The 14,367-nt window shown below is 41.6% G+C and overlaps 1 protein-coding gene across 13 annotated transcripts in view; it reads left to right on the top strand.

Moving 5' to 3' along the window:
* Window positions 1-1,883: 1,883 nt before the first annotated feature.
* The window catches only part of GREB1L (GREB1 like retinoic acid receptor coactivator), a 242,418-nt gene continuing 229,934 nt past the window's right edge, over window positions 1,884-14,367 (top strand). For 5 of the 13 annotated variants that reach the window (XR_011420953.1, XM_070220750.1, XM_023647512.2 and 2 more), the window contains exon 1: window positions 1,887-2,042. The gene's annotated coding sequence lies outside the window, so the exon portion shown is untranslated. Of the gene's footprint in view, window positions 2,043-2,197; window positions 2,510-14,367 lie in introns of those variants that run through there. The other 8 variants (XM_023647519.2, XM_070220753.1, XM_070220748.1 and 5 more) reach the window with 5 other exon arrangements.

Genomic DNA, 14,367 nt, shown 5'->3' with positions numbered 1-14,367 from the left:
TCCCCAACTCAACAGAGCTTGTGAAAGATTGGGCTTTTCAAAAGAGTCTCAACTGCTTTAACCTCTTGTGAGCTTAGTTTATATGCAGGAGGTGAACTTGAAAGCTCCGGTTTCTGCTTACTGTCTTTTCCACATATATGGCCAGTTCTCAAGATGCATTTACTAGCTGATATCGGATTCCTTTTCGATATGTTGAGCTATACTGCTAATCAGTTACACCTCTCTATGTTGTAGTTATTTAAAAAATATTGATTTCATTCACTAAGCTTGTTTTGTGTGCAAGATCCAGAACTGTGGGAACACAGCAGTGACTGAGAAAGCCATGTTTCCTGCCCTCATGGCACATTAAACTGTTTGCGTGTATTTTTAAAGACAAAAAGGATTCAGTTGTAAAACAAAAAGAAAAATATTTATGCTTTTATCCCCACAACGAACAAAATGATTTTTTTTTAAAAAAAAAAATCGCTGTTGAGCACGTCTGTCCAGGGGAGGAGGGAGAGAAGACAATCCAAACCACAAACAAATCGCTTACTTTTGCTAGTCACAACTGAGCTGTGCCTTGAGTTATTTTCTGGTGATTCCAGGCTTCCAGTCAATTCTGTCTGTATCGACCAAAAGAGAAGGGAAAAAAATGCATTTCGGGTCTTAGAAAAAAGGCAAGACAAACAAAACATACTGACTTAGAGATCCTATGAGATCTACCTTAACTGAAGCTGTCCTTAAACCATAATTGACAATGATATCAACAATAGAATAATAACCACCCACCCCCACCCCGGGAGTGGGAGCCGAGGTAGCTTCCCCACTTCTACGAACACGCTGAGCTTCTTGGGGCTGTACTTGCCCCAAAGGCACTAAAAACAGATCAACTTTTCTTTACCCAGACTCTTCCACCACATCCAGCGTGGAGCTGCTTCTTCCATTGCGGGCAATCCAGTAAAGGAGTCTAGTCGCCTATCTCTGGCATCAATGACAGTTTAAAAAATAGAGTTGCATCTCTAATAACAAAAACCACCGGCTGTGAAAAGTGGAGCGAAATCTGTCACTACCGGGCCACAACACTTCTCGAGAATGTTTGTCCCTGCAGCCCCCGTCGAGGCCCACGGCCCGCTGGAAGTGGCTGCCCTTGGGGCGGAGGATCCCTTTTGGTCCTGGAGACTCGGGACCAGCCCTGGCAAGCAGGCAGCCTCCCTGAGCGCCGGGCCGGGGTCCGGGGGCGGGAGGCCGTGCTCATCCAGGACGTGCAAAAGTTGGCTCTGGCCCGGAGCTCCCGGGTTTGTTTGGTTTTGGCCGCGTCCTGCCCCCGCGCGATCCCCCGTCAATACAAAAGGCCAAGGGTTTTTGACCCACCATCGCCCAGGCCGAGTTCACGCTTAGGGCCCTTGGACCGCCGTCCAGTGACGGGGAAAGCAATCGTGCAAAGAGGCGAGAGCCCTCCGTGAATGAAAGCGCAATCGACGAGAAAATAAGTTTTCCTCCTGGCTTCGCGCGTCAGCCGCGCTGGGAGGCAATTCTCCTTCCCAGAAGACCCCCTCCACACCCCACAGTGGCCACACGCATCATTTGCGCCGTGGAGTGTGGACACGGAGGCGTGAACACAGCTGACTGAGGGCTCCACGGTACGCGTGGGGGCGTCCTTGGAGGGGGCGGGCGGGGAAATGTGCGCGCGCTGCACCCAGGGGTGCGAGGGAGCCCCCAAGGCCACTCGCGGGCGCGGAGGCGGCAGGAGGCGGAGAGGCGGCCAGGGGAGGGGGCGCGAGGGTCTCCTCCGCGGAGGCTTTGGGGAAGCGGGAGGGGCAGCACCTGAGGAATCCGCCTCCGGCCGCGGCGGCAGCCGCCTCGCTCCGCCCCGGGGACCTGAGCGCGAGGCGAGCGCGCCTGCCAGAGAGACGCCAGCCACCGGCGGCGCTAGCACCTCGGAGGAGGACAGCCGGAGCGAGCGCAGCGCAGCGCGGGGACCCGGACTGGGGGTGGGGAGACGAGCCCCGGCCCAGGCGAGGGCCACCCCCTGGTCCTCTGCCCTCGCGCCCCGCCAGGGCCAGGTGAGCGGCTGCGGGGACTCCGGGGCGCGGGCGCGGGAGGCGGGGAGGTGAGAGGTCGCGAGCCGGCGCGAGCGCACGCCTCTGCCCGGCCGGAGCTGCCCTGTGGCGGGCTGGGGACACCCTGCCTGCGCGGGGAAGCCGCGGCTCACTTCTTCTGGAGGAGCAGGCAGGCGGAGCGGGGCTGGGAGCGCGAGAGGGCTCGTGTGGCGAGGGCGGGCGCCTGTACCACCCCGCAGCCGAGCCTGTTCTCCTCCCCGCCGCCTCGCGCCAGCTCCCCGAGGGGACCCAGCCCGTGCGGTCCGCGCCCGGAGGCCAGAGGCCTGTCACCTGGGGGCTCTCCTCGCTGCCTTTGTGGCGGGAGCTGGGAAGCCGGAGCGTGGGATGAGGGCGGCGGCGGCGGGGGGCGCCCGGGACCGGTCCCTCCGAGCCCGGCGGCTGTGAGGGGCTCGCGGGCGCGTGGACGGCAGGTAGGGAGGCGCGCGGGGGACCCGGGAGGATGGAGAGAGCGCGGCTTGGGAAAGTTGGCAGCGGCCCGCGGCGGCCGGGCGTTTGCTCGATGTCCACGGGGCTCTTGTCTCCACACCAAATGTCACTTCGTCACGAGCGCGCGCGCGCGTCTTTCGACCATCGTTTCCATTTTCTGTGAGTGCCTGAGGACCACTCTTATTCGGAATGAGACACAAAGGGTTGTGCTGACAGCTGACCCTGACACAAGTACACGGCGAGGTGAGGCGTGTGCCCTGGCTGGACGAGGCGGGTGATGAGGCGGTTTGTTAAAGCCATTCTCTCAGTCCCTCTTCCGAGCTCCGGTCAAAGAAACGCTCTGCGGATTCGGTGCGTGGGGCTGCTCGGTGAGCCGAGCCCCGGCGGGGCCAGAGCGCGCGTCTGCTCGGGGACGGCTGCTGCCTGGCCGCGGCGGCGGGTTTGCAGAGGCGCCTCCACCCCGCGCCGGTCCTCCGCGGGCGACCTGTTACGAGGTCCTTCGCCGCCCCGCCCTGGCCCCCTGGCCCCTGCTGAGAAGATAGAAACCAAATTTTAATTTCTACTTTTCACACCATTAGAATTTTTTTCCCCCTTGAGACGGAAAATCCCACTTAAATCTCATGTTAAAACCTAGCAATTTAAATACGGGGAAGAGCTTTTCCGCGAAAGGGTTTTGAGTTAAATCTCCCTTTAAAAAACCTCTCATTCTTCTGTACGTTTTCTTATGTTTTAAATCCTGGAATTCTGCTTTGAGTTTTGCGACTGTGTTGGTTCTTTTTCTTTCTGAAAATTTCTATGTGGTTTTACAACTTGCAATACTGGAAGCTTATTTTAAAAAAGAAGAAATTAAAAATGTTTCATTGAAAATATTTAGTAATAGGATTGTGTGGATATAGGCGTGGATTTAAAGGGAATTTTTAAGTTAATGAATATTGAAAAGTAATATGCATAGGGTAAAAGTTTCAAACAAAAGTAGGCCCTCTCTCTCACCCGGGTGCTCCCAATGCCCTAGTCCCCCTCTCCAGGGGCAGCCACTGTTGTCAGTTTCTTGTACAACCTGCCATAGACCTCCTGTTAAAATGGAATTATGCTATAGAAATAAAGAATGAAAGAAACTAAATATAAGACAACTGTATATCCATGGTGATGTCTATTAGTTTGATATCCACTCATGATGACGTTTGAACCTTTTCTTTGGCTTAAAGCAGACACTTATTACAGTTGAAGATCAAGTGCTAAAAATCTTAGAACAAGTATTCAGTGGAAAGCAGAACTATTAAAGTATTATCCGCCCCCTCCCCATCGCCGATCTCTCTACACTTGGTTTTTATAATCGTTGTTGAATTTTTCTTCCATTTTGGAACTCTTTAAGAAGCAGAGGATGAGAACTATAGTTTACTCTGTCCAGTGCAGCGTATACCTGGAGACATGAAAGGACATATGTGTACTCCCGTTGACATGACATAGTATAAAAATTTTAGTGGTAAGGGAGAAATATGAAGGCCAAGTTTAAGACATTTAGTTACATCTCTTAGTTCCAGGCCTGAATTTGCTATAAACTAGCTAAATGAAGTAACTTTCTTAGAAATGATTTTGTTTCCACCTCAGATAAATTAAGGAATTGAACTACACGGTTTCTAAGGGTCCTTCTAACTCCAAAATTCTGTGATTAAAATAGTAGATCTATAGGGGCCGGCCCTGTGGCCAAGTGGTTAAGTTCGCGCGCTCTGCTGCAGGCGGCCCAGTGTTTCGTCGGTTCGAATCCTGGGCGCGGACATGGCACCACTCATCGAGCCTCGCTGAGGCGGCGTCCCACATGCCACAACTAGAAGGACCCACAACGAAGAATATACAACTATGTACCAGGGGGCTTTGGGGAGAAAAAAGGAAAAAAATAAAATCTTAACAAAAAAAATAGTAAATCTATAGGTGTCCCAAGACTGGCTAAGGAACACCCAATTGGACCTGTGGATATTAGACAGTGGAGTGACAGAAAAAATTCCTGAATGGTAGACTCATAAAGAGGAAGTTAGAGATGTTTACGTTCCTGCTCTTATGAGGTTGGTATCATTGGAGAACAGCTACTTCACTTTCCTACAAAATGACTGTTTATGTTACTGGTGGAGACCAATCCTGTGCTGAATGGGCCTTTGTGCATCACCTTGTATGGCTAAGGAGAGTGAATTTTCTTTATAGCTCATGGTGCCATTTTTAGGGAAATAACTCTTAAACTCTTCTTTTTGGTAAGTGGAAATACAATTCATTTACCTATTTCAAAGAGACGACATAATTTGATTAGTAATTTTCAAAACTATTTGGAATATGAATATCCCTACAGCTAAGATATTTTAGTTACTTTATAAGCATTCGCTTAGATATCATGTTCTTAGTAGGAAACTTTTCTAATCTCTAAAACACCTGCAACCTCTGGGCTAGGGATTCCTGGATGGGTTCAGGCAGCTGAGGAGTGACTGCAAGGTTATGAAAGTAAAGAGAATTGGCTGATTTTAGTCATTATATGTGAACTCAATTAAGGGATTTCAAAAGTACTCTAAGTGGTGATTGCAAAAATCATTGCTGTTAAGAAGGCGATCTCATACTTTAAAGCTTCAGAATTACCAATAAAGAATACTATGTAATTATTTTGAATAGGTCTGTAATAAAAACTGTGTAATTATTTTTAATGTTTGTAATATAAATAAATTATAGTGAAGTTTTAGGAATTGTTTGGGATGGTAATTTCTTATTGTTTAATCTTGATTGACAAAAATGACAAAAACAAAAGAAAATTAAGTACTAGCAGTGAAATTCTTCTAAAATGGTAATTGTTTTTATTTTTTATAGCTCCCTTCCCAATTGTACTGTGAGTATATATTTTTACAGATGTCTTGTCACATTGCAGATACATTTTTACTCTGACTTTTTTCATAAACATTTTTCTGTAGTTTACTTATTATTATTTGTAATCATTTTATAGTAGTTTATTTGGTTAAGGTACCATAACTTAGTTAGCTCTTCCTCTATTTTGGGATTTTCCAGTAATTTTAAAAAATATGATGTCTGTCCTCATGAATGTAACTTTATTCATTCTTTTTAGCTTCCTTAGAATTGTTTCCTTAGAGAGGCAGTCTAGTGTAGCTATTAATGGGCTCTAAAATTAAGATTCATGGTTCGGGGGCGGCTGTGTGGCCAGTGCTTAAGTTCCTGAGCTCCGCTTCTGTGGCCCAGGGTTTTGTCAGTTTGGATCCTGGGTGCAGACATGGCACCGCTCATCGGGCCATGTTGAGGCGGCATCCCACATGACACAATTAGAAGGACCCACAACTAAAATATACAACTATATATTGGGGGGATTTGGGGAGAAAAAGAAAAAAAAGAAGAAGAAAATTGGCAATAGTTGTTAGCTCAGGTGCCTATCTTAAAAAAAAAAAAAAAAAGATTCAGGGTTCAAAACCTAGTTCCATCACTTATTAGCAACATTGGGCAAGTAGCTTATTTTCTTAGAACCATAGCTTCCCAATCTTTAAAATGGGTATAGTAATAGCTCTCTACAAGATAAAAAGCGATAACACGTAAAACCACAAGTAAATGTTAGCTGTTAGTTTTTGTTAGGACATTTCCAGATTTCTGGTAATTTCCGAAAGAATTATATAGATTTATACTGTCATTAACAATCTATATGTGTGCTTATGTTATTTTTAAACATTTATATTCTTGTGACTAATTTGATCAGTGTAAAATTGTATCTCTTTGTTTTGATTTATATTTCTTTGGTCTTATATAAAGTGAGAGAGAGTTTTTTCAGTCCTGTTGCTACAATTTTCTACATAGTGGTGGAAGTTGCATTGCTTCAGTCATATTGAACTAGACTAAAAGATGGGCATTTAGGGCAGGTCAGTTACAACACTAATGAGGACTGAATCAAATTTTCCTCTAGGCTCTTTCAAATTAATTGTAGTTTTCTTGTATTCTCAGCCTGTGGTAGTTTTTATTAGTTATTATTATTTTAAATCTTAGAAAAGTAGTTGTTAAAGTTAGTCATATCTGTCAATTCTACTTAACTGAAAATGCAGTCCTTTCTTTTTTCCACTTGAAGGGCCGATTTATAATTAACGTCATTATGATCACAATTTGGTGGATTTTTACTAGGAAAGCTTATCAAAACTTGGAGGAAAAAATCAGAGAAAGTTTCATGATCCCTGATCATGTTATCTTTCGGCTACAAATGGATAATGAAGTTATGCCCTCTGACTTGAGTTCTTATGTAGTCAAGGTAATTTAGATGACACAAAAGCATGCCCTTGTAAGTTCTGGAGTTCCAGCAGCCCTGATATTTCTGGCAAACACACACCCAGTGTGGATAACAGCAGCTCTTTGTGCTGTTGAGCCCCAGGAGGGCTCCCTATTGTGTACTCTTCCTTCCCTCCCATTCTTGACTGACTGGTGATAGTGGCTCCTCCAAGTCCAGATGTGAAGCTCCCACAGCGACTCCTCTCTTCTACCCAACTCTGTCTTTACCTCTACCACCCACCCCTTCAGGGTCTTTGCTTTTGTCATGTCTATAAAATAGAGAATTCACTGTCTGTGCAAGGTTGTGTTTTCAGATTTTATTTTTAATTTTTCTCTATGCTCTATGAGTGTCTTCAACAGTCCCAACAGTCGAGACTACAGGCATGATTAGCATAGGTTAACACATGATCAGCACTTGATAAATGTTTGGTTGCTGTGAGCCGTATCTTGTATAGGTCTTTTCTGTTCCTGGGCATGGTTCTGGTTTTTGGTACCAGTCTGGAGAAGCAAGCTCCAGTTGTGTCCTGGATTGCTGTGTTTGCCTATATTACCCAGGTTAGGAGTTAGGAAACCTGCTTGTTCTGGCTCTTCTTGTGTGTTTGTTTATGGAGAGATGCTTAATGCCTTACTTTTCTTCTGTAAAATGTGATTGACAATTACTGTTTAATTATCAACCTTCTGCACAGGATTGTTGTGAAGATAAAATAAAATAATAAATGTGGATATGTTTTGGAAAAAAGTGTAAAAATTCATATTGTGTTATCAAAACTACACATTATCACTACACTTCTAGGAGTGTCCATACCTTTGAGAAAACCTCATCTCACTGTAGAGCTGCACTTCGAGCTTGGGGTTAGATGAAAATTGTTGGGGCCCAACCCAACCTATTCAATCAGAAACTCTGGGAGTGGAGCCTACCAATCTGCATTTTGCCAACCCTTCTGATACTGAACCACTGCTCTGGGGAGTAGGAAATGTCAACAACCACTAGAAAAGTGGTCTTCTACTAGTTAAATATTTGTTATAAAATAATCCAGAAGTATCATAACTGTTGCATGCTAAGTGTGAAATGAAAGTTTACTATTATTATTAGCTGCTGCTTGCCTTTTAAGCTCTCAAAATTTAATTGAGAGCTGGAATTGTAAACTCAAGTACCTGTAGGGGCCAAGCAGGTAATCTGAGTGAGAGAAGCAGGACACTTGTAAAATAATAGGGGATAGTGGGTTCTGGTGGACAAGAAAGTCTGAAGTGGCAGAATTTCTAAGGCTTCACTGATTTTTGTCCTGTGGCAGTGTGGGTCACTGTTACCAGATCATTTGATTTTTAAAGTGGAGCTGGAAATTCATGTTTTATATGAATTTAAATGTTGGCAATAATTTTTAGAGAAAACATATGGACCCAACAAAACAACTCTGGAAGCCAGGTAATTTCCAACCTCTCAGTTAATTAACAAGGGTGAAAATATTGGCATTTGAATGAGTATGATGACAGAAGAAACAACCCTGTTCAACACTATTAATAAAGAAATGCATGTGAAAACCACACAGATGTTTTTCAACTTTCAGATTGTAAAGATTCAATAGATCGATAATATCTAGTGTTGACAATGGGCTAAAGAAATAGTTATTGTTATACACTAAGAGAGAAGGCAAATAATTACAGCTTTTCTGGAGAACAATTTGGCATCATGTATCAAGACTTTAAATGTCTATACCTGCCCTGCCCAATATAGTACTCCCTTGCCACATGTGGCTATTAAATTTAAATTAATTAAAATTATATACAACTAAAGATTCAGTTTCTCAGTTACACTAGTCACATTTCAAGTGCTCAATAGCTGCATGTGGCCGATGGCTATCGTATTGGACTGTGAAGATATAGAACATTTCTATCATTGGAGAAAGTTCTATTGGACAGTGCTGGTCTAAACTCTTTGACTCAGAAGTTACACTTCTAGGAATTTGTTAGAAAGAAATAATCACACTAATGCAGAAAAGTATATTTTAAAAATCACCTGAAACATTGTATATAAGAGTAAAAAATTGGAAACAAGTCATGTTTTAATTAAAAATTAGGTTGCGGTAAATATTCATGATATATTGCTTGAAAATATACTTATTGTAGAATCATTTATTTATTTGGGTAGAAAGTTTAGGCACATTGAGAATAGAGGTACATAGGAACAACTTTTCCGACAAATGCACACGAGTATAACGAAGCTTTCCCTTTTTAGTCTGCAGCTCTGCTCACATAGTAGAATGGGTTGACTTTCTCTACAAAATGAGCAGAGGCACATGACAACTCTCCAAGCTGCATCAGTATCACCTGAGTTCCTGATAGAAATTCAGAATCTCGGGCCCCCTCCAAGCCTACTGAATCAGAATCTCTGGCAGGGCACAGGAATCTGTGTTAACAAGCTCTCCACTTACTGGCTGTATCTGCCTCCTATCACTGAATCTCTCAAGCCGAATGAAATTTCCTTGAACTCTGTCCAGGCACTGTTCCTTCCAGGTGCTTTGGAGGCCGCAGCGAAGAAAACTAACAAATATCCCTGTCCTTATGGGAATCAAACAGTAAGCAAAGGAGAATGAATAAAGTATGTATTTTAGAGAGTGAGAAGTGCTAGAGAGGAAAATGAAGCAGAAAGGGGAATTAGAAAGTGAGAAGGGAGTTGCGATTCTCTACAAGGTGTCACTGAGAAGTGACACCTGAGTGAGGACCTGAGGGCCGTGAGAGTCTGCTCCATTGGCAGTTGAGAGTCAGAGCTTTCTTGGCTGTTGTGAGAGGGACAACCGAGGCCGGTGTGCTGAGGGGAGAGGCAGGTGAGGGAGTGAGTAGGGGATTAGGTCAGAGAGGTAATCTAGATCTTTCGACTTCAGAATTCTTTGTTCTCTCTAGTGTGCCACACTCCTTGAATTCTTGGTTAAGCAGTTTGTAAAGAGATCAGACCTCCTTAAATTCACTGTTTTTCAGTGTGATCTGTCAACACCTGCCTTCTTCGCCTGGGGTGCTTGTTAAATGCGGATTATTGCTCTCTTGACCTGCTGAATAGGAGTTTCTGGGGTGGGACCCTGGAATGTGCATTTTAACAATCTTCCTAGGTGGTTTTTATGGACACAAAAGTCTTAGAACCACTCCTCACATTTACCATTCTATAAACTTGGCTCTTATAGAGCAGGTGTGCCTAAAATTGTCACCACTGCCTGTGGAGGTCACAGTGTGAAGACAACATGTAATTACTATAATGTCACATTTATTTCCTGCACTTTAAAACTGATTAAATCGACACTACTTCAAGTAAGTTTATGTATATATTTCTGTTGGAGTATTCAGGGAACTGTAAGACTGTTACAGTAGTTCTTACCCACATCAGAGGATGGGGGAACCTTTTCACTTGAGGGTCCTGTCTCCCCCTCTGGTTTTCTGGAAAGGGTGAATTTAAATTGATTTGATTTTTTTTTTTAAGATTTTATTTTTTTCCTTTTTCTCCCCAAAGCCCCCCAGTACATAGTTGTACATTCTTCGTTATGGGTCCTTCTAGCTGTGGCATGTGGGACGCTGCCTCAGCGTGGTTTGATGAGCAGTGCCATGTCCGCGCCCAGGATTCGAACCAATGAAACACTGGGCCGCCTGCAGTGGAGCGCGCAAACTTAACCACTCGGCCACGGGGCCAGCCCCTGATTTGATTTTTTTTAAATTATGTTTTGTTTTTTCTTTTTCTCTCTCTGTCTCATTTTAACCTCTTGTTTCTTTTCTTTTTCCTCTTCCCTTCTTCTTGAAATCTAACCATACTAAGGTAAACACCATTAACATTTTGGTGGTCATTCTTTTATGTATCTCTATGCATGTTTACATATACTCACCAACACAAATAATTTTACATAATAAGATCATATTATGTTTTTAAAAAACTATAGTCATGTCTTTTAAAAAAGTTCGGAGAAGCTAAATTCCTTCTTTATCCTCCCTTTCACCCTAACAATGTGGCCAATCAGCTACTTATTTTGTTAGAACTTTTTCCATGATCCTGTAACCTTATATATATTGTATATTTTTAGCATCTTATATATGCTATCTATATATATATATATATATATATATATATAAAATCATCGTTCTTTTTTCATTTAGTACTTAATAAAACACAAAGGATATACCTCTAAGACAACTGGTATAACTCTTATTTATTCATTTTAATGACTACATAATATTCTGCAGTATACATATTCCACAGTTCAACAACCGTTACTCTATTGAAGGACATTTATTTTAACTAAACAAGAAACCAGAGCTATATTAAAAGACAGACATATCTGGTTGCATAATTTAAAAACATTTTTTGTGAAGAAAAAAGAACCATAAACAAATACCATAGATGATTGATAGATTGGAAAAACATCTCTACATATGCAGATAAAAGATAACCCCCTCTGATATATAGGGAACTCAACAAAATGATAATAAAAATATTTCATAAAACATAATTTTTAAATATTTTGCAAATGATATAACTAGGTTAGTCACAGAAGCACAATCCCAAATGGCCAATAAATATGAAAAATGCTTGGCTTTATTTGTTGTTTGGAAATGCAAGTTAAAAATAATAACAAGCTATCACTTGACACCTATTTGATATTAATATAGAACTTCAATCCACATTAAAATTTCCAGAACTAGTTTGTTTATTCACTGAAAATCTATGCAGAAACTTTTTTAAAAACTTATATTAAAGCTATAAAACATTTCCCAGAGTTTCCGGTTTGCTCAGAGAGTTTGAGGGAGATTGACTTTTATTCTCTTTCAGACTTGGCTAATATGACACAGGGTGAGAACAGAGGTTAGAAAATTAAATTTTGATATCAGTTATATAACTTTTTTAATTCAAAAGGATTTTCTTTGAAAACAGAAGCTGTTGAATTTTAGAGTCGTAGATCAATCCACCCTGAGAGGAAAACAATGCCACAGGGTTTGCTTGACTTCCCAAGGTCACCCAGCTCGTCCTGTATTCTTGCTGGTTTACCATATTGTTCCTCAGTGTCTTCTCATATCTTTAATTACACTAATACAGAGAAATCATATTTCAAGAATTTTTCCATTTTCAAAAAAATATTGAATATACATTTAGAGAAATTATACTTTCTTTAATTTGTTTCAATTTTAAGTAGAAATAACAACATGAGAACAATATAAAAAATCAGAAAAGAAACATCACTTACAATCCTACTACCTTTACAAAATAAACTGTTTCCTTAATTTTGCTTTAAGTACTAATTTATGTGCATTAATGACTTTACATACTAATAATATTTTTCTGATGTTTCCAAAATGTTTTCGTGACTTTGGTTTTCAGGCCTATAAGCTGGTCTGTTTGACTCTACCTTTCCTTTCTTCTGACCTGTTTTTCATGCATGTTGTTTTTAAGCCTTGAACATTGTTTCATATCAGCCTCCATCCTTGATCAAATGCCTTCAATGGCTACCAATTGCCTACCTCAGAGTTTCTCAGAGGGTGTCACCCTAAACATTAGTATCCTGGTCTAATGCTGTCAGCTGCATGGAACACAACAAAAAGTTAAAGATGTTAAATAGTAACGAATTCATCATATACCCAAAATGTTTGAGGGGAAGAGGGGGAGGGCAATTCCTGGGTTAATTCAGGTGCTTGATGGTGTCATCAAGGACCCAACTTCTTCTGGTCATTCTCTGCCATCCTCAGCTTGTTGGTGTTTGTCTTCAATCTTGTCTCTTCATTATCCCAAGGTATCAGCAGCATACTCAAGCCTCACATGGCTTTGACTGGAGTCAGGAAAAGCTTCTTTTTCTTCAGGCTAAACACTTTTTAAAGAGTTGACCCACGTACATAGATGTTCCAAATCCTATTGACCAGAATTTACCACATGCTCATGTGTAAACCAGTCATTGACAAGGAAAATGGAAATACCATGATAGGTAGAGAATAATCAAGGTTTACCCCAGATCCGGGGGAAAGGTCCACTCTCTGAGTGCAAAAGCTCTAGGGTTGTTAATATTGAAGAAGATCAGGAAAAGGCTCAATTAGACAACTAGCAATGTGTGCCACAAAATCCAGTTTCCTCAGTTCCCTTCAAGGCCCTTCATAATCTGACCTTATGGGAATCTAATACAAAACCTCTGTCCTGGACAGGCCAATCCATTTTCTCTCCTGCCTATGTATCCTGCTTATGTGCATTCCTACCTGTGGCTTGGCTCATGTTTCTCTTAGCAGTCTCTTATTCTTTAGAGCTGGCTGTGGCTATTTAAAATAAAATTAATTAAAGTTAAATAAAATAAAAAATTCAGTTCCTTGGGCACACTAATTGCATTTCAAGAGCTTAATGGCCACATATGGCTAATGGCTACTATATTGGACAGCACAGGTATAGAATATTTCCACCATTGCAGAAAGTTCTGTTGGACAGCACTACTCTAGAGATTCTTTCAAATCATATCTATTATTTAACAGAGAGTTAGCCAAACTATGGGCCACTTTTATCAGAATCAACTGGAGATGCTGTTTAAATGCAGATTCTGAGTCCTAGGAGTAGGCCCCAGGCCACTTTCGTGCCCAGTAAAGTTGAAGAACCACTGCTTTGAGGTCTAGTTTAGTTTATTTCCTTTACTGAAATATACTAAATCCTGGAGTTTTCATTAATTTTCTCTTACTCTAAACTTCTATAGCATTCATAGTTTATATATCACAGTTTTAGATTTTCATTATAGACGTATGTATTTGCTAATTACTTCAAAAAGCATTTTTTCTGAATATGGGCATGTAAGCCCCTCGAGAGGAGGTACTATGGCGTTTTATATCTGTATGTTCTAAAATGCCTAGGACAGTGTTGGGTACATAGTAAATATAAAGTATTGACTGATTAGTTACATTCTACAGAACTGACAATCTACAGTCTGTATTTGGTTGGCAATTCTTTGAAAAATCATGCTACTGTCTGTAATATTGGAGATGGAGATGGATGATGGTAAGGTTATTTCCACAATACTTTTCCTCAGTTTCATTTGTTGGAAATAAACCTGAAAATTTTGGTTTGAGTTCTAACAAATATTATATGAAGATCTTCCCTATAAGGTTTAGATTTGCAGCACTTTTTTTTAAATGGTTATTTTTTAAATGCTCTGATCTCTTGATTCTCTTGTGAAACATAAACTAATCAAAGCTCTGGAGCCATAGCTGATAGAGAAACCTCTTGGAACTGAACTCTCCACATGAGTCAGGGTTCGTCTAATAAATAGAGAATCCCAGGTAGCTGTTCTAGTCTACTTTGGTGATTTAATAATCACCTGAGAATTGTTGGAGCAGGAGGTTAAGGTCTTGGCATAATAGAAAATGGGTAGACCTGTATCTTCACAAGTTGGAGCACAGTGAAGGGGCCATGGTAGATTAATAATATTATTAATTCGAGTAATGGTAATATTGCTAGTAATAGTAGCTATGAGCAGCAGCATCTCACTTAGGACTAGTGTAAGGAATGTTTCTTTTACATTCTCTTATGCATAATTTCACAGATTGTATCATTTCA

This window comes from Equus caballus, chromosome 8 (genome assembly GCF_041296265.1).
Source record: "Equus caballus isolate H_3958 breed thoroughbred chromosome 8, TB-T2T, whole genome shotgun sequence".
NCBI classification, from domain to species: Eukaryota; Metazoa; Chordata; class Mammalia; order Perissodactyla; family Equidae; genus Equus; species Equus caballus.
This window is presented reverse-complemented; position numbering and strand designations above follow the sequence as displayed.